Raw genomic sequence first — 19,039 nt, forward strand, 5'->3', positions numbered from 1 at the left:
CAGGCTCCTTGCACACTCACATCTCTACAAATGTGCCACATGCACAGAGAAGGAAGGAAGGAGCGAGCGCGGGGGGGAAAAAAAAGAGAGGGCACCTTCCATCTGTGCCACGCAATCAACCAGAAGTTCCAGCAGAGCTCTGCCAGCTGAGTCTTACAGTTTGCGCGCAGCTGAAGCGACACCAGTAGCCTACATCTGCTCAGACTGGACACAACATGGCTCGCAGCTGCCTCCGCACAATGAGAAGAACAGTGAGAAATTTATTTGGCAGCCATGAAAAATATATGTCAATTACATGTAAAAAAACAAAACGTGTTGGGGTCCAGCTGCCCAGAAGAAGTGGTGTCTGTGCCAAATTACTCATTTTTATTACACTTTTTTTTTTTTTCAATGGTATAAGTCAATACTGATCCCAAAAGGATAAAAAAGTTAAACAAGCCTCCCCATTTGCAGGAACTGTTTCGGGGGTTCTTGCCCTTCATCAGTGCAAAGTACAGGACCGGTTGGCTGGATGAGAAGCCTTTGCTGAAGGTCCACCTACCGCAATGGCCAATTGACGCACATTTTTTTTTTTCAGAATCGTGCAGCTGCGTTGACACCGAACTGTACAACACCATCTGGCCGTACACTAAGGATGAACGTAGACCTGTTTTTCCAATCCCGTGCTAACCGAGAGCTTTGCACTTTAAAGCTTTTATCGCATCTTGTTCTGCTTGGTTACGGCCAACATGGCTTCCATTAAAGCTCCTATGTAGGAAATAACCCAGACCCTCAGGACATGTATACACATTGCTGAACATTTGGTTAAATCTGTAGATTAAAGCATTTTATAGGATAAAATAAGCAGTGAAAATCCGCACGGGAATGAGCACGCGACTGATTTGAAAATAAGCGACAGGTTCTCATTTTCCAAAGAAAAACGGACATACTGTATATAAAAAATGGCTAAAAAAATAAATATAAAATACGCAGGCCATAAAGTACAAAAGTCACACACTCCTACCTTCTACAAGGACCATCAGATAAGCCAGGAACATAAAGACCGATTCATCGCCGCATTTTCGCCACTTTTTTGCATGAATGATTCCCATTTAGTGACTTTTGAATTTGCGACAGGTTTTTTTTTTCTATTTTTAAAGTTATTTTTGCTTATTAATTCAGAAATTATGCACATTTTGCAGATTTTTAACATCAATGTGACTTTTCCAGATGTTTTCACCTGATTCCGTCAAACTTTTTAAAAGCTTGCAAACTTTTTTTTTTGTACAAATCTAATATAGACGGCCCCTAGAGTCATTATTTTTATTTATACGCCACAAGTTTTTGTGCAGAAGAAGTGACTTTTTGCTCTAAAAAGGCGCAAAAAAAAAAGTTAGAGACAAAAGTAAAAAAGTGTTTTTTGACTTTGTGAAAAATTCACGAACTTCTTGAAGAATTTGGCAAACAAATACCACAAAATAAAAAAAGAGAAATGACTTACGAAAAACTTGCAAATGATGAATTTGGGCCATAGTTTTTGCTTCACATCTGTTACTACTTAGTAGTACATGTGACAGGTCCACATTATGAATGAAAGGTAGGAAAAAAATAGGTAAAAAAAAATGCACATTAATGTCAAATAATCTCATTAATTCCTGAAGAATGAATGGTCGGAATAGCAGTTTATTCCAAAACGTCCGTCCTGTACTGTGTGGAGTTGACAGATCGACCCTATTACATGAAGATGTGGGGAAGCGGTAGAAAAGAGGAAGAAAATTAACCATATTAATGCAAACAAGTACACGGGAAGAGGAAGAGAGAGCGTGAGAAATGGAGATGTGCTGGGATCATACAACCATCTGACAGAGGGTGAAAAATGACCAAAAGGGAGCGTGGGAGGAGAGCAAGGGTTAAAAGATTCCCCCCATAATCAGTCCCAGTCCATGCTCTTTAAATGGCTGGAAATGCAGAGCAGATGTTGGGAGGCTGATCCGAGCCAGAGCCAGCCCTACTCCTAAATAAAGTAAAGTATTCCTGAAATTCAGGACTAAGCCCCGCCAAGAACAACTCCAGATAAGACCCTGAGACACTGGGCTCCATCTGGTCTGTGTTATGGAAACACTCAGTGCAGCTGGGAGCCAAAGATCGGAGCTGGGAAAGAAAGAATGCGCATCTTGTAATGGTGAAGACCAATACCTGCATACATGTCCCAGTACACGCCGGTTTAAAGGATAATTCCACCATAGAATATTTACACATTGATACGACCTGCATCCATGTATATATAATTCCAGAGTTAGGGACTGTTTGAAAACTAACAGCTTCTATGTCCCCATTTTAAAGATCTGAAAAGTAAGGCCCGTGATGCTTTGCACAAGAGTGGTGCACTCAAACTTGGAAGCCACACCCAGAGTAGAAGTTCAGGCCCACCTAGAGTAGTAGTTCAGGCCCACCTAGAGTAGTAGGTCAGGCCCACCTAGTGTAGGAGGTCAGGCTCACCTAGAGTAGGAGGTCAGGCTCACCTAGTGTAGGAGGTTAGGCTCACCTAGAGCAGGAGTTCTGGGCCACCTATAGTAGGAAGTCAGGCCCAGCTAGAGTAGATCAGCCCTATGCAGAGTAGGAGGTCATCAACACCTAGAGTAGGAGGTCTGGCCCACCCAGAGTAGTAGTTCAGGCCCACCTAGAGTAGTAGGTCAGGCCCACCTAGTGTAGGAGGCCAGGCCCACCTAGTGTAGGAGGTCAGGCTCACCTAGAGTAGGAGGTCAGGCTCCCCTAGTGTAGGAGGTCAGGCTCACCTAGAGTAGGAGGTCAGGCTCACCTAGAGTAGAAGGTCAGGCCCATCTAGAGTAGTAGGTCAGGCCCACCTAGTGTAGGAGGCCAGGCCCACCTAATGTAGGAGTTCAGGCTCACATAGAGTAGGAGGTCAGGCTCACGTAGAGTAGGAGGACAGGCCCACCTAGACTAAGGAGGTCAGGCTAACCTAGAGTAAGAGGTTACCCCAACCTAGAGTAGAAGGTCAGGCCAACCTAGAGCAGGAGTCCTGGGTCACCTATAGTAGGAAGTCAGGCCCAGCTAGAGTAGATCCGCCCTATCAAGAGTAGGAGGTCATCAACACCTAGAGTAGGAGGTCAGGCTCACCTAGAGTAGGAGGTCAGGCTCACCTAGTGTAGGAAGTCAGGCTCACCTAGAGCAGGAGTTCTGGGCCACCTATAGTAGGAAGTCAGGCCCAGCTAGAGTAGATCAGCCCTATCCAGAGTAGGAGGTCATCAACACCTAGAGTAGGAGGTCTGGTCCACCTAGTGTAGCAGATCAGGTCCACCTAGAGTAGGAGGTCTGGTCCACCTAGTGTAGGTGGTCAGGTTCACCTAGAGTATGAGGTCAGGTCCACCTAGAGTAGGAGGTCAAGCCCACCTAGTGTAGAAGGTCAGACCCATCTAGAGTAGGAGGTTAGGCCCATCTAGAATAGGAGGTCAGCACCACTTAGAGTAGGAGGTCAGGTCCACCTAGAGTAGGAGGTCAGGTCCACCTAGAGTAGGAGGCTGGACCCACCAAGAGTAGGAGGTCAGGCCCGCCTAGAGTAGGAGGTCAGACCCACCTAGAGTAGAAGGTCAGGCCAATATAGAGCAGAAGGTCAGGCCCACCTAGAGTAGGAGACCAGCCCCATCCAGAGTAGGAGGTCAGCCACATCTATAGTAGGCTGTCTCGCCTACCTAGAGTAGGGCAGGTCTGCCCAGAGTAGGAGGTTAGGTCTGCCCAGAGTAGGAGGTCAGGTCTGCCCAGAATAGGAGATCTCTCTCTGCCAGCTGGCCTTTCTTATAGAGAACCCATCACTAGGTTTAGGCCCACTAAACCACTAGTTTGTTATGCTGCTCGGGATTAGCATTCAACATATGCCCATCTCAAAACCACCCATTTTGGCATTAAAGGTGTTTTCCTCTACTTTAAAAGCTGTTATCAATGAGCATAGGGTGAGGTGATAAAAAAAATCTTATACTCACCTCTCGGACTGGCGACACTCCCGAGCACTCACTACTGTGCAGTCCACGGTTTCTGGCGCTTCAAGATCCGCAGGGGGTATCGTGTGACCACTGCAGCCAACTAGTTGCCACTGATCACTGTTGTGACCTGGTGGTCAGGACAATAATGGACCTGGTGGTTAAGAGCACACGGAATGACCTGATAGTTACTGATAATAAAGGACGAGCTCTGGGACGTGGGAACTCTGCTCACCGCAATCCCTAATCCTATCAAACACACTAGAAATAGCTGTGGATTGCGCCTGACGCTCCCTATGCAACTCGGCACAGCCTAAGAAACTAAGAAACTAGCTAGCCCCGAAGATAGAAAAATAAAGCCTACCTTGCCTCAGAGAAATTCCCCAAAGGAAAAGGCAGCCCCCACATATAATGACTGTGAGTAAGATGAAAATACAAACACAGAGATTAAATAGATTTAGCAAAGTGAGGCCCGACTTACTGAACAGACCGAGGATAGGAAAGGTTACTTTGCGATCAGCACAAAAACCTACAAAAAGACCACGCAGAGGGCGCAAAAAGACCCTCCGCACCGACTCACGGTGCGGAGGCGCTCCCTCTGCATCCCAGAGCTTCCAGCAAGCAAGAAAACAATAATAATTGCAAGCTGGACAGAAAAATAGCAAACCAAAGAAATACAAGCTGGAACTTAGCTTCTGTTGGGAAGACAGGTCACAAGAACGATCCAGGAGTGAACTAAACCAATACTGGAACATTGACAGGTGGCATGGAGCAAAGATCTAAGTGGAGTTAAATAGAGCAGCAGCTAACGAATTAACCTCGTCACCTGTGGAAGGAAACTCAGAAACACCCACCAGAGGAAGTCCATGGACAGAACCAGCCGAAGTACCATTCATGACCACAGGAGGGAGCCCGACAACAGAATTCACAACAGATCCCATTCTGACTGCAGACTGGCTGCAGCATTCACATGATGCCTCCTCCAGAGCATGGGATTATTTTTTATCTTAACCCAATCTAATCTCAATCACCATAATCTTTAAAGTAAGGCAAACCGTTTTAGGCCTCTTAGGTGTCCAGGGGCAGTGGACATGTGCATTGTGCAGAAAAAGCCAAGGTTAGTAAACCTGACATATTGGTGGTGTCCTGGCCTCGAACCAAGTGTTTTCTAAGGGTTTTTTTTTCACAGCTCCCCTTCTGTCTATGGCTGTTTTTGGTATTACAGTTAATCCCTATTCAACTGTAATAAGGTTGAGCTGAAATCTGCTACATAGACCACGGACTCCGGGGGCAGGATTTTAGGATTTGGTGCAGATAAATATTTTCATCCTACGTTACAAAGTATCTCACCCAGCCAACTGTACTGAGGAGGAGCAAGAACTCTACAGATAGATGCCTCCAATATGGAGCTTCTCATACACATCACGTAGCTGTCAGCCGAACTATCATTCAGCAAACAGCTATCTGCCCTAAACACAGTGACACTCGGCTCCGCTGATGGCCTCTGTGACGGAGCCACTGCCAGAAAACTAAAGTGTTAAAAGCCAGTCCTGACTATCCTTGGCTCCGCTGCCTTCTCCTGGATCCGCTGCCCTCTGTTGCGCTCCACGTCAGGTTTTGCTGGTTGCCCAGCGGGGATCTATAACATCATCTCCCTAGACCTATTTAAGGCCTATTGGGGCACACACCTGTGTCTTGGGATTGAGACAATAGTTTTCCTTGTTTGTGTGCTCCATTATCTGTTCTAACGTGTTTCAATTCGCCTCCATCCCTACTGGGTTCCACGCCATCAGTCCATCTGATCGTGAGCCTCTAGTCAGTCCTAGTCCCCATGATTTCAGGTGTCTTCTGGAAGCTCTAGCAATGTGGTCCATGTGCCCACCCGAACCAGAGTCTTCAGCGTATCCACCTCAACTGGTGAGCCATAGCAAAAAGGATCTTCCATTGACAATCCAACATTCCGGATCCTTTTCTCCCAAGACATTATACGTCTGGGGGAAAGTCGGGAGCTACAAGGAGTACTGATGCCTTCTAAGTGTAACTTATGCTCCTAAAAGTTGTCACCCACCTTGCCCCAATTCTAGGCAGGTCATAAGTGCTTATACCTCGGACTCACAGCACAGCACCATCTATGAATATAATAAGCATAATATGGGTCATAAAACCCCACGACTGGGCCGGGATCACAGCTGGAATATGGATGAGAAAATATTACTGGGTCAACCTTTCTCAAAAGAGACCACAGAGGACCACCCTACGAGAAGACTGTTTTGGGTGGTCATCCCCAAGAGGTTTCACTGTATTTGTAAATAAATTGTAACTTGCTTCCTTACATATTGGGATTGTTTCTGCTTTTCCTATGAGTTATCCTGGCACGGCCGGCCGAGCCTATCCATAGTAAAGCACCTAGCATGCCCTCTATTATAAACTCGCTGAGCATAATAACACCTTTATTACAGATCTGCACACGCTAATATCCCATCTGTTACAGATCTGCAGGAAGCAGTCAGCCACAGACACAGCGAGTCTAATGCTGAGTGCATGGGGTACCGGAGGATAACAAACCACCTCCGAGCACAGATCGATACCGATCCGAGCAGCAGACATTGGCAGGTTACTATCCCCCGGGTATCCCCGCTGTATATCTAATATATGCCAAAGTGTCCAGTGCGTAATAATAACGACAGCCCTCGCACCTCCGGAGATTTAGATTCACCGTCCTCAAAGACGTCTTACGTCAATTGTTTGTCGCAGATGTTTCCTAGTTACTCCTATTTCATGTAAAACAATATCCAACAATAGATTGAGATTAGTCTCCAAAATAGAGTTCTGCCCATCTATCCCGAGACATATGGAGAAGAGAGTATGAAATCTTATATATATTTCTCATGCAAAGACTAAAGTTGTACAATTTTTACAGTGTTTGATGATAGTGTGCTCCGATTCTCTCAACTAAGGAGAAGATGGAGAAAAAAAAATGTCTCCATCTTCTCCATTGTGCCAGTTCGTGAAAATCGGACTGCACTCAGATGCCATCCGAGTGCAGTTCAAATGTTTTCCACGGACTCATTGATTTACATGGCCCGATCCAAATATCGGATATTGGAACTTGGGCGTGCTGCGATTTTTTTTTTTTTTTCCTCTGACCCTCTCTGTCCGAGGAAAAAAAATCAGACTAGTGCACGGCCTCATAGACTGACATTGGTCTGAGTGCGATCCGATATTTTGTGACCGAAATACAGTAGTCTCTATGATCCCAACCAATTTGCATTCAGCTATAAGAACATGCCAAGGGAAACAGGGCGACTTGTTTGTCCTACAAGAAGGTCCCAAGTGCCCCTTTAAAGGGGTTGTCCCATAATAACATGCATTACCTATTCCCAGGAAAGATGGTAAATGTATGAGACCTCCTACTGATCCAGAGAATGGCAGTCCCAAAATTGCCTGTGTGAATGGAGTGGTAGTGATTATGTGCAACCACCAGTCCTATAGAAAGTGAGTGGAGCAGTGGTCACATCCAGTCCATTCTCCCTGAAGTCTTTGGGTACCTTGTTCTTGTGTCTGGTGGGGTTCTCAATGATCAGACTCCCAGCAATCACACATTCATCATCTACTGTTTCGTTATGTAATATATAAAGGGAATCTGTTTCCCGTTTTTTCTTGCTATGTAATCCGAGAGCAGTATGATGCAGGGGCAGAGACCCTGATTCCAGGGATGTATCACTTGCTGGGCTGCTTAATACATACAGTTCAGATAAAATTACTGCAGATCTAGCAGTGTATAACCTCACCCACACCACTGACTGACTACTTTCTAGGTACACTGTGCATAGGCAGAAAGCTGCCAATCAGTGATGGAGGCGGGGTTACACAGAGCAGGAGGACTTCATGCCATGAGACATCTAGTCCAGTAATGATAATCTCCTGCAGATTTTATTGAAACAACAGCACACAGACTAATAAGTGACACATCGCTGGAATCAGGGTCTCTGCCTCTATATCATGCTGCTCTCAGATTACGCAGCGGTATTAAAAAAAATGTTACATTATTTAGAATTTTGGGGGTATCATTATCAATATTCTCACTATTGTGGTATATGATTCCCCAGAAGGTCTTGGGTGGGGAGAGTTTTCTGTATCTTTCGGGCACAGGGGTCAGCGGTGTCCTGCAGGTCTTCACTGACACCGCAGTCATTCACCACTTTACTTTTAGACTATCGCACCTCGCTCACTGCCTAGGGGAGCGGGGCCATCAGTGGATCCTTTCTGCAGCACATCACATATCACCTTGTCTAATGAACCGTCTGCAGAGCATTCCCCGACTCTTTGACAGGCAGCCAAAATGGGGAAGGCGAGATAGAAAGCAATCTCCCTCAAGACATTTTGTTTTTTTTCCTGCCATAGGCATTTTTTTTTCCTGTTTCATACAGAACTTCAGATGTAAAATATAAAAAAAAATAATAATTGGCACACTGCAAAAAAAAGCTAGAAAAGAGGGCAGGGGGGTAATTTGTATAATAAAGCATGGCAGCAGTTCTCTGTCCTATTTTGGAGGCTTGTGAAAATTATATATTATAATCAGCAGAATGTGCACACGATGCGGATTTTGCTGCGGATCCGCAGCGTTTCCCATGAGTTTACAGTACAATGTAAACCTATGGGAAACAAAAAACGCTGTCACATGCTGCGGAAAAAAACGTGCGGAAACGCAGCAGTTTACATTCCGCAGCATGTCACTTTCTACGGATTCCGCAGCGGTTTTACAACTGCTCCAATAGAAAATCCGCAGTTGTAAAACCGCAGTGAAAACCGCGATAAATCCGCAGCGGTTTTCCACTGCGGATTTATCAAATCTGCTGCGGAAAAATCCGCAGTAGACCAGAATACGCGTGCACATAGCCTTAATGAAGCCCTAAGACATGTTCAGTGGGTTTTTCCAAAATGGAAAATCTACAGAAAATTTTGGGAGGACAACGTCCACCCAAAATTGTGATTTTTTTTTTTTTTTTTTTGCCACGTCAAATTTAGCTGTGAATTTCAGAATCTGCAGAAATATCTGCAGAATTAAGTGAGGATTTTGTGCAGGGCCGGTCAATTTACGTTGTGGATTTTCCCTATTTCACAAAATCCCATCACATTGTTGGTACGGTTATACGCAGTGTGAACCCAGGATATCTTTCCAGTCGGCGTCGGACTGGCTTCGGAAAGACCCACCTGTAACATTGATTTTTGGCCCCCACATGTAAAAAATAACCTGACCCTAGTGCAAAAATTTACTTTTTCTTCTATGTAATATTAATTTGCCTAGCTTGTTTAATTAATTATTACGGTGAATTATATATTTTTCTGCCCATTGTGAATCAAATAATAATCCTTCAGAGCGGCCTACCAGAGGATTGTACAGTTCTCCAGTCGGCCAGTCCGAGCCCTTTTCCAGATGTCGTGAGTTACAGTAACAGAACGGGATAGGGAACATTGCAAAATCTCATTGATGCGCCGCAGAGAAAAATCTGCTTTGGAAATTTTCCGACCTGTGGATTTACCAGGCTGAGGATAAATCAGGATGCAAATCTGCAGTGGATAAGTGCACTAATCAACCTTTATAGTGTAATTAGGTTTATCTAGAGCTGACCAAAAACAGACCGCTTTTGTCATTGGCTGTTTTTTGGTATTGCAGTTTAGTCTTGTTTTGGGGAGACATCGTCCATGTTTCTTTTTTACAATTTAGTGATGATTTTTGATGGACTTTTTGCACGGTCTGTGCTTGGTTTGAACAGTCATTTCTTTAAAAAAAAAAACAGAACGTCACCAGGGTGATTACACACATCAAATACTTTGCAGAATTTCGACAAATTCTATTTGCGTCCTTGGCCTACTATCTGCAGCCAGTATTTGTCTCGGTGGGATGTTAGGGGCTATAGTCTCTTTCCAGCTGGAGGACCCCGGGGTTGAATACACCCGATTAAAAGTGTTCTGTTGCACTGAGCGGCTGCGTCTTGGCACCTCCGCATCCATCTGTCAGGGTATAAATGATAACCCCCAAAAACCAAGTGGTGCGGACTTCTGCCAGACAATATAAATGACAGTCTGATGATCTTTGGGTTTTGTGTTCTAATTGTCCCCGGGCGTCTGGATCGCTCGGGTCGTCAGCCATGTCACTCTAGGCCTGTCACTCACGCGCTTCACTTTTGTTTATATAAACAGGTGAATTGTTTGATGCCACAATTAAAACCATCTGCCATGCAAATGACTGCCAATTAACTCATCCTGTTTTAATTACCCTGATAATTGAACTCAATGTGTGGAGAGAATCACAGAGAAATACTAAGTGGTCATAAGGTTCCAAAATACACCCCCCCCCAAAAAAAAAAAAAAGAAGCCCGGATGACTTAATATTTAACTCATTTTCCTGGGAAAGATGGCTTTGCGGCGCTGTGATATGGCTGCAGGACTGGCGCCAACTGTTAATGCGTGATTATTTAATTGTACACATGTACTAAATCGCGTTAGACGACAACAGAACATACCGATCCTTAAAGGTAGTCGGTCACAAATAAGGTTGCCTAATTAAAATGTATCAGTGTGGCTACGAGGCTAATGGATTGCGTCTGTCCTGTCGAAAATGCCGTTTGTTATCATAAAAAGCTGAGCAGAATAATATATAGAACTAATTTATTTCCTTTAATATCTGATTTTTTTTCTGGGGCTTAAGTGTCCAGAAGGCGGTCCCACATACGTCAATCATTGAGTAGGACCGCCCACCGGACTCCTAAACCCCAAACTTATATTTAATCATTTCCTGCAGAACAATATATCAATCTGTTCAGCTCCTATTGCTTTATAATAGTAGTCTGCTTGGAGATTTATTATTATTATTATTCCAGGTTAACTTTAAGAGACGATGAGATCGGTATAACTTGTAATATAGTGCTCTGAAACCGACCTCATTTTAGGCTTTAGGACTTCAGCGGGCGATTGTACCCAATAAATGACAGCATTTATGTATGAGTGTGTGTGCATAGTCATAGTTGTCAATCACTTAGTAGGACCGCCCACTGGACTCCTAAGCCCAGAGTGAGCAGTGAGCAATAAATTACATGTGAACTGGTCTCTGTAGGAAAGGAAGAGTCAGACGACCTTATAAATCGGATGGGGACCGGACTGGCCGGCGGCTCTCCCTACCAGAGAGTGACAGCATGTGTTTCTATGCGGCTGTCATGTTCAGGTAGGTAGAGCTGCCGGCCAGTCCCTGCACTGCTTTCCGATCCCCGTCCGATTTATATGGCCTTCTGACGCTTCCCTTAAGAGAACCAGCACTTCCCCATGCGGTGAATAGAAAATGTTGAACTTTTCTAAAAATTGAAAAGATTGAAATTAGGGTAACACAAGTGGCATAGCGCTGATGCCAGCGCCTGGGGCAAGTATTTTACACTCCCTAACATGTGGGCCGATAACTGTCTCTGGGTCCCTTCCACTAGTCCAATATTTGGACCCCTTTACCAAACCAATGGATTTTAAGACAATACTGATGTAATTAAAATAGGGCTAAGTTTACATTTCCGTATATTCAGGAATTCATGTGCAAAAGTACCCCCCCCCCTCCAAAAAAAAAAAAAATCTTTGGGTTCCAGTTTGTGCCAGTTTAGAAAAAAGGAAGAAAAAGTTGTTCACACAGGACTTTTTTTTTCCTATCTAAACACTGACGCAAAATGGAACTCAGACGGACCACCCAAAAGAATCAATGGGACCCCTTTGCTCTCATTTCCATCGTTAGTGCAGCAGATCTTTTGCACATGAATTCCACGGATCTGCTTCTTTAAACAGAACAGACAAGCGGAATGTTGGCCCCGCGGCTGGCCCGCCGCCTCCCTGCCCACATCTCTAATCATCATCGTCCTCCTGCCCTGCTGCCTGCCTGCGTAGATTGATATGCAAAGCACACTAGTCATACCCTGGGTATAGTGCCCGCCGCCCCTTTAATATTGTCTTTCATCTTCACTAACTCTTTATTCACTAAGAGCTGCCCAGCCTGTCGTACAGTAACTCGGTTTCTGCCTATGCAGAGCACATCATTCAATATGACTCATTATAGTGGGAGCTTTATCATCTTGCTTGCCTTACATTGAATGAAGTTAGTGCCTGCAGGGTGTCAGGATGTTACACACCTGTCCCAGATATCCCGGGCTCTGCTTCCTTCACCTCAGCCCGTTGCCCTCTGTTGTGCTCCATGTCGGGTTTTGCAGGTTGCCCTCCATGGCTCAGTGACGTCATCTCTATGATCCTATTTAAGGCCCATTAGGACACACACCTGTGTCTAAGGATTGAGATTCAAGACTTTGGTTTGGCCTTCTGTGCGCGACATGCTTTAACTTGCTTCATTCCCTGCTGACTTCCAATTCATCCATCCTGCTGCTCACAAGATTCCTGAGTGTACCACGAGGTCCTCACTCCCCACATGCCACCCTGCCAGCTGCACCAATGCCCAAGGTCTGTGTACCCACCTGGACCTGGGGCTTAGTGTGTCCACTTTACATAGGAACTCATTGCTCCCGTGCACTACTAACAGAAGGGCAGAAGGGGCTTGATGCTTCGTAAAGATACCCTTGGGGCTGGTCCTGCCATCCTGGAACATTTTGACCATGGAAGGAATTCCCCCCCCTCAGAAGTTGTGCTTCCACTACACAATAACAGATCAATCATGTTGACTAGGTTCTGCTATTGACCAATTTTCTGTCCAAATGAGTCCAGATGAAAGATATGGGAAATAAAGCCATTTTTGTAACCAATAGGCCCTGGATCAATGAGGTTCTAGGTAAGGGCTCCTTCTCACTTGCGAGAAATACGTCCGAGTCTCGCAGGTTAAAACCCGGCTCTGGCGTCGGCACTCCAGAGCGGAGCGTGCGGCCGCACAGCAATACATGGAGCTGCACGCTCCGCTCTGGAGTGCCGGCGCCAGAGCAGGGTTTTAACCTGCGAGACTCGGACGTATTTCTCGCAAGTGAGAAGGAGCCTTTACCCTTAGGCTCTGGATCAATTAGGCTGTAGGTAACCCATAGCCTCCGGATCAATAAGGTTCTAAGTAACCCATAGGCTCCAAATCAAAGAGCTTCTAGGTAACCCATAGACTCCAGGTCAATGAGCTTCTAGGTAACCCATAGGCTCCAGATCAATGAGATTCTAAGTAACCCATTGACTAGAGATCAATGAAGTTCAAGGTAACCCATAGCATCCAGATCAATGAGGATCAAGGTAACTTATAGGCTTTGGATCAAAGAAGTTCTAGGTAATCTATAGACTCCAGATCAATGAGGTTCTAGGTAACCCATTGACTCCAGATCAATGAAGTTCAAGGTAACCCATAGCATCCAGATCAATGAGGATCAAGGTAACCTATAGGCTCCGGATCAAAGAAGTTCTAGGTAATCTATAGACTCCAGATCAATGAAGTTCAAGGTAACCCATAGGCTCCGGATCAATGAGGATCAAGGTAACCTATAGGCTTCGGATCAAAGAAGTTCTAGGTAACCCATAGGCTCCAGATCAATGAGGTTCTAGGTAACCCATAGGCTCCGGAACAGTGAGGTTCTAGATTCCAAATAACTAAACTCGACTACTTAGCCAACTTTCAACATCTTAAACACAAGACAACAATGACTCATGTTTCTGAAATCTCATGCAAATGGTGAAAACAAGGCCTCGCAATGTTATCAATCTGGATCAGGGCACCATGTTACAGATCCTGCCAGTGTTACTTGGCATACGCCAGGCTGAAGCATTAAGGGGGTGGAGGTGTCTCTGCACGCTGAGTGCGGGGATGATCGCGCAGCACAGATAGCACACTGTTTGCACAGAAACAGAAGGGCTCGCACTGATTGGTATCACGGCGTGTGGATGGCATGGTGCCACCCCTGACAAACCTTGGAGGGAAGAAGAACACTCAGAACTGGTATGGGATAAATCACAGTGCTGTTATCAATCATTTGGGATGAGATGGCATGTATCAGCACAAATCCCTGGATCCAGGTAGATATTGGTGACAGTAACGTCCTACTGAAACTGACATATTTGGAAGTTCTAATTAGCTGCTCCTAAGTGTCAAGGATTGGCAAAGATCTTAATAAAATCTGGAGGAGGCCACAAATTGTTAGACCTCTGCACAAACGCCTTTTTTAGCTGTACCATCCTGAGCGTAAGGCCGGGATCACCCATACGCCAGATACAGCCGAGTCTCGCAGGTGAAAACCCAGCTGTGGCACCGGCACTCCGGAGCGGAGCGTGCAGCTCCATGTATTGCTGTGCGGCCGCAGGAGTGCCGGCGCCAGAGCTGGGTTTTCACCTGCGAGACTCGGCCGTATTTCGCGTATGTGTGATCCCGGCCCAAGTGGGCTGCTCATCTCCTACCTCTGACCAAATATGAACCCGCCAAGTGGATTCCAACCTTTCCAATCGTGCGCTCCAGAAGAAGCCTTGCGAAACAGATAAGTGTGTCATGTGACGCTTCTTAGCTCTGCTGATTGGGAGCCCACAAAGGGGAGGTGCTTACTATCATCCAACCCCTTAAAGGCAATTTAATTTTTTTTTATTTTTTTTTTAAATTTGCAATTTTCTCCTCTGATTCCTGCGCTGATTAGTGTAACCGTTATAACATCTGAAACATATCCGCTGCATATAATTATTGAGCCTTTGTTTTAACCAATCGGTAATTTGCCTACAGCATCCATAACGGGGACATATCCATGAGCGCAAACCAGTAAATGAACCCGTAAGAGTCAGTTTTCCAGTTAGAACTTGGCAGGACGTCTCTTCCTGTGGGACTCTCGTGATCTCATCAGTACCACAAAGGAAGTGTGATATCAGAGGGCAAATTAGGGAAGATTGGGTCAATAGGAGAAGTCAGAAGATGCAAATTCATGGGGTTCCAACTTATGAGACCCCCACAAACGTCAAAGTGGCTCCAACTTCCATTTATTCCAATGCGGCGTGGTGTCATCATGTCCTGATAGCGAAATGTGACATCTTTCACCCTGGCAACTTCTACCTAGGGACACTGAATCCAGACGTCTCCTGGGCCATGATACCAAATTGTCACCCCCTACTATGTCCCATTTACAATAATTGGGTTTTCTTATGTTACAGAGGGGGTCTTTGGGCCCACCCCAACACGGAAAGTGCAGCACCTATAGCCTTAACCTCTGTATGTTCAGTAACGTACATGAAAAATAACATGGATTCCAAAAGTGGTGGTGGTCTATAAATGACCCCAGAAGTGACCCTCCAATCGTGGTGTGAACAAACCACTTAAAGGGATGGTCCAGGACTTTTACAATGATGGCTTTTCCTTAGGATAGGTCATCAATATCTGATTGGTGGAGGTGCGACCCCCGCCATACCCCGCCGATCAGCAGTTCCCAGGGCTGGCGGAGGCTGGATGTGGACAGTTACGGTATAGTGGCCGCGGCTGGGTACTGCACGTCCGCCCCCTATTGATCCAAAAAAGGGAACGGGAGCACGGGGACCGATATAATTCTGCATAAAAAACATATATATGCCACTCAGGATCTGTAGTAACGTGGGTGACAACTGCTGTGCAAATGGTAATAGCTTGCATTACGGGTCGTCAGCTTTGGAAATCCAGCTTCTGTAAAGCTTAATATACAAGTAAGAGGATGACTCACAGACATACATTTTAGGTAATTAGAATCATAAAGACATAAACGTTAATTACATAATTATAATTTTACACCCCTACAAAGCACAAATGCATAAATTCCTGTAAGCATCCGCTTCGTCTTGTTGCTACAGAAAAAAAGTGAAGCAACTTCCCCCCCATATTACATAACAAAGCCGACATGCCACAATTTCTCCATTGTAATGCCGCAGCTATAATGCAGCAATCAACTGAACACAGGCAGAGGGGAATAAACTCATCTACGCAGATGTAGCAGTGCCGAATTCGTCATGTGGCGCTACCCACTGAGCTGTGCTTTTACATAGGACTGCATGTGCATCATAATGGCGGGCAAACATTGCAACCCAATAAAGTTCAGATCTTCCGCATCTATAAAACTCATGAAAATGGAGCCCCAACTCAGTTTTTCTCACCACTTTTTGCTTCGATATCTGAAATATTAGTCGTGAGACCCAGTGCTGGGATGAACGGTCGCAAATAACGCTCTGCACGTCATAGATATAATACACGTTCTTGGACGCAGGAGCTTTGTAAGTCGCCGTGAAAAGTCTACAATTTTTACAGGATAGATGGATGGATGGATAGAAGCATGGATAGAGAGATGGATAAAAGAATAGATGGATAGAGAGATAGATAATAGATAAATAAATAGATGATAGATAGATGATAGATAGACAGATAAATAATAGATAGATAATAGATAGACAGATAAATAATAGATAGATAATAGATAGAGATAGATGATAGATAGATAATAGATAGATAATAGATAGATAGATAATAGATGATAGATAATAGATAGATAATAGATAGATAATAGATAGATAGATAATAGATAGATAGATAGATGATAGATAATAGATAGATAATAGATAGATAGATAATAGATAGATAGATAGATAGATGATAGATAATAGATAGATAATAGATAGATAGATAGATAGATAATAGATAGATGATAGATAATAGATAGATAGATGATAGATAGATAATAGATGATAGATAGATAATAGATAGATATAGATAGATGATAGATAATAGATAGATATATAATAGATAGATATATAATAGATAGATAGTAGGTAGATGATAAATAAATAGATAAGAGATGGATAATAGACAGATAACAGATACATTTTGCAGGATGCTGCCCCCCTTACAGACGCCCCCGGTAGACGAAAACATGAACTCATTTCCCTATGGAGACCTGTCATGAGCTGAAGTCCACTGTGACCTGCATGGTGGGTGCCATTCAGGGGTCTATAACGTTTTGCCCCCCTGCTGTGAGCAGCCAGGTGCCAGGGTCCTCGGGTACAGGGTGGGCTCTGCACACAATACCCGGCAGTGCTTAGAACATTAGATCTTGCACTGTTTGGGGGATGGCAGGACTCACCTCCAGTCCATGAAGCATCCTCCCCTCCTGGCAGATCATGGAGCCCCGGACTACATCGACAAGAATCAGCTTCCTTGTGATACCTCTAGGACCTGAGTGCAAGCTCCACAGCCGATCCCCCCAATGCTCCACCACCAGCACGGGTGGTCCATTCACTTTCTCTGTTAACTCAGAAGATCTCTGGATTTTCTGTAGAACAATTTCCGAGTCTGGAAGCTGTTGCAGCTGGGGGACCTGATCCACCCCACATTAATTGTATCAAGTGTTTATGGGAAATGCAAAATATTCTCCACCAGCCAAATATTATAGCAGTATATTTACAAAACACAATGATGATTGTTTACAGCTAGTAAAATAAGGAATGGAGGAGATGAGAACACAAGGACAACAAGGAAACACAATGTCCTGTATGGGGTCACCTGCGAGTGCCAGCATGCCACCATGGCAGAGGGGCAATAATAGTGTAAAAGTCATGGTGAATGGGATGCCAGGGGGGCAACTGAGATCAGAGACATAATGGGGTCTGCACAGTCCACATAGATATAACAGATAATACATAGATGATGGACAGATAGATGATAGATATATAATAGATAACAGATAATACATAGATCATAGATAGATATTAGTTAGATACCTAATAGATACATAGAAAATAGAGACATAGATAGATAATAGAAGATGATTGATAGATAAATAATAGATAATAGATATATAATAGATGACAGATAGATAATAGAAAGATACATAGATAATAGATATATAATACATAGATGATAGATAATATATATAGATAGATAATAGATATATAATACATAGATGATAGATAATATATAGATAGCTAATTGATAGATAATACATACATAATAGATATATAATAGATGATAGATAATAGAAAGGTAGACAATATATATATATAATACATAGATGATAGATAATATCTAAATAGATGATAATAGATAGATGGATCTATAGATCGGTCCATGTTGCTTCGGGTCACTCACCTTTCCCAGGATCAGACCGGAGGTTACAGCTCGCCAGGCACACTGATGGGTCCAGGCAGAGGGGGCTGCACCATGTCACATCCTGGGCTCCCCCATCCCAGCCTAGAGGTGCCTGTTACAGGCAATGTCCCCAGTGTCTCCTTGCACAATATGCAGAGCTGCTCCTGCAGTTGGTGGCTATCCCCTTCCTTCCTGGCCACTTTGCAATCTTTGTTGCTTTCTTTGTTGTTGTTGTTGTTTAGATGCCTGAGTGTCAGTGTTGCCCCCTGCAGTCCCAGGTCAGGGTGTCCAGCATGTCCCGTTGGTTTTCCAGTGCCGGTGCCCGGGTGATGCCTCCTCCTTGCTTGGCTCTCAGCCTCACACTGCCGCTGCTCCGCGGCTTCTCAGCTGAGAGATGCCCAGGCTGCAGTACCCAGAACGGCCTGCAGAGGGAGCCGAGCTCCTGTCTCTGCTCTGTTAACCCTGTCCTGCCCTGTAGACAGCAGACAGAGCCTTTTCTTTAGAGGGGAGGTTGGTCCCAGGTCAGGTTTGTCTGTTTGGGTGCAGCAATTGCTTAGTTGTCCATATATATTTCAGAACATGAAAGCAACATGTCATGATATCCATCATCCTGCACAGCAAACCTAGAGACTATAGATAGCCCTGCTCCGCTAAAATGTGGCAGCTGCTCAGGCTTTAAAGGTTGCACATATGGACTGGCAGGGTAATCCTAACAGAGCACCGCCATGCCTGCAAACTAAGCCTGGCAGTATGTGCAATGCTGTCATATGTGCCATGGGATAACACCGGGCAACGGGCTAGACCGCCACGATACCAGGCCACTGACATCACATGCTACCCTATAATGCCCGAAATGCCCAGCCATGCAAGCAAATACCCAATGGTCTGTTAGTTGATAAGCTGTGATGAAAGTTTTGGACAAAAATGTAACTTTTTCCATGTTTTTTTTTAATAATAGTTTATTTTTATGTGGCATTTT

The 19,039-nt window shown here is 44.6% G+C and overlaps 1 protein-coding gene across 5 annotated transcripts in view; it reads right to left on the reverse strand.

The window, feature by feature from the left end:
* Positions 1-18,479, reverse strand: part of CBFA2T3 (CBFA2/RUNX1 partner transcriptional co-repressor 3) — a 34,813-nt gene extending 16,334 nt beyond the window's left edge. For 4 of the 5 annotated variants that reach the window (XM_069738942.1, XM_069738941.1, XM_069738939.1 and 1 more), the window contains exon 1: positions 18,061-18,424. The gene's annotated coding sequence lies outside the window, so the exon portion shown is untranslated. Of the gene's footprint in view, positions 1-18,060 lie in introns of all 5 variants that reach the window. The other variant, XM_069738940.1, reaches the window with a different exon arrangement.
* Positions 18,480-19,039: the final 560 nt, after the last annotated feature.

Source organism: Ranitomeya imitator, chromosome 9 (assembly GCF_032444005.1).
Source record: "Ranitomeya imitator isolate aRanImi1 chromosome 9, aRanImi1.pri, whole genome shotgun sequence".
NCBI lineage: Eukaryota > Metazoa > Chordata > Amphibia > Anura > Dendrobatidae > Ranitomeya > Ranitomeya imitator.